The sequence below is a fragment of the Bombus affinis genome, chromosome 7 (assembly GCF_024516045.1).
Source record: "Bombus affinis isolate iyBomAffi1 chromosome 7, iyBomAffi1.2, whole genome shotgun sequence".
Classification (NCBI taxonomy): domain Eukaryota; kingdom Metazoa; phylum Arthropoda; class Insecta; order Hymenoptera; family Apidae; genus Bombus; species Bombus affinis.
The window spans coordinates 14242928-14244967 of NC_066350.1; the positions used below are offsets into that span (position 1 = coordinate 14242928).

Genomic DNA, 2040 nt, shown 5'->3' on the forward strand with positions numbered 1-2040 from the left:
ACGAAATTTCGTCCAGCTGACCAATCCAAAGAAGCGACCAAATAAATGAAGGTTAGGGATAATGATGCGAGCCGTTGCATAACGCTTGAGGTGCTTAGAACAAAACAAACAAATGAAAAAAAAAAAACGAATAAAAAATGAGAATAAAGATAAAGAAAGGCAGGAAAAGAAGAGAGACAAAAGAATATGAAACAAACAAACAAAAATTTTTCTACTCTGTACTCTGTATAACTTGTAACTCCGTAAACGTGTGTGTAAGAGGAGAACTTCTTTCTCTCTTTCCTTTTTAGGAGTTTTTGCGTTTTCGCTTAACGACTGTCCCGATGCGAGTGATTGGACGGAAGACGTACGGCGGTCAACGTGATATGTTATTTACAAGCGTAAAATATCGTATTATGTAACAGGCCCCCCTTATATCACGCGTAAGTGAGAAAAGTGCGGCACCTACCGTTAATTTATTTTTTGTTTTCATCCAATTCTTTTTCCCCTTTTCTCTCTGTTCTTTTTACTTTTCTACTTCACTCCTGCCTATTTTTACGTTTCTTTCATCCTATTTTCGTTTCCATACCCTCTTCTCGCTCATTTTTTTTTTTTAACTTGTTTCTTCTTTGGCCTTCTCTTAAATGATTATTCGAGCGAAACGAGAAATCGAAAGATTATACGGCCCGATCGTTTCATCGATTTCTCGGTAAGAAAAGAGAACAAAAAAGGAAAAGAAAAGGAATGCGCCGTATTCTACGTATCTTACGCGTCCCTTTGGAGGGCGCGTAAACGCCGCGACATTTCACTTCTCTATTCTTGCGTTCTCGAGCTCTGTTTCTTCTTTTTGTTGCTCTCGCTCTTCACTTTCCTTCCTTCGTTTCCCTCGAGATTCTCTATTCTTTACTTTAAGTATGGCCACGAGTTTGCCCATTCATCGTTGACCACTTGGATCTTTTCCTTGACTAAAATAGAGAAACGATATCTTCTATGTCGCTTTTCGTTAAGAAAAATGCAAACCGAGCATCGATATCAAGAAATCAACGAGGAATAAGCAAACCGAAGCCCGATCATACGATGCTGTGTTATTTAAGTCACTACATAACTACGTTATTGATTACTTTTGATTTTAGTTTATGACAATTTTTTTATGTTATTAATTTTATTTGAGTAGGATTTTAAGTGATACGAGAATGTATTATTATTACCTATTATATATGATTGAATTATTATCTGAATATTATTATAATTATTAATATTATTATTATTATTATTATAATTCTATAATCTTAACATTGTGTAATTATTCACTCCCCATAGTCGTTACTTCTACAATTGTTCTCGCGTCCGCTGCCCGATCGCCGGTCGACGCAACGCCCCGAAGACGTCACGACGCTTCTCGCTCCCCTTCTTTCTCTCGCGTTTGCTCCTCTTTCGTCCTTTCTTCCTTCTTTATTTTGTCTTCTCTTCGTTTTGTTCTCCGGTATTGCAAGATATGTGTACGTGGATACACACAGGAACATGCACTCACGCACACAGATTGACGTTCTTCGTGTGGTGTAGCGTCGACCATTGGGAGTTCGCAAAGGGACGGGGGCATCTCTTCGCTACCCGCGTGTCTTTCATTGTACAGATTTTTTCACTTTTATAGTTATCGATATATCGTAATGTTATGAAATGTCGATTGCGGCGGTGTCATTATGTGTCGCCATTTTATTACTGTACTTGATATTTTTTTTATTTTATTGAATAAATGTGAACACCGAATGTATATGAAGACGTTCGGGTGATTCTTCGAGCGCAGTTCGATTTCTCTTTTTCCCCTCCCACACCGTTCCCTTCTTTTCATTCTTCTTTCAGCATATTACGTAGAAGATAAGTAAATCGTAAGAAATGGAAGAGAAGCATCGGGTTAAGCGTAAGTTCCCGAAATACTATGCAGACATCTTCAAAAAGGATTACGACAGATAACGTATCGACCTGTGCGAAATTTAAACCATACCTTCATATCTTAATATGGAATTCTCTAGTTAGAAATTATCAGAGATTATATCCAATATA

General features: G+C 37.5%; 1 protein-coding gene across 2 annotated transcripts in view; it reads left to right on the top strand.

Moving 5' to 3' along the window:
- LOC126918216 (uncharacterized) overlaps positions 1 to 1782 on the top strand; it is a 42719-nt gene extending 40937 nt beyond the window's left edge. For both annotated transcript variants that reach the window (XM_050725905.1, XM_050725906.1), the window contains one exon: positions 1 to 1782. This exon is cut by the window's left edge and continues 8998 nt beyond it. The gene's annotated coding sequence lies outside the window, so the exon portion shown is untranslated.
- The last annotated feature ends 258 nt before the right edge of the window (positions 1783 to 2040 follow it).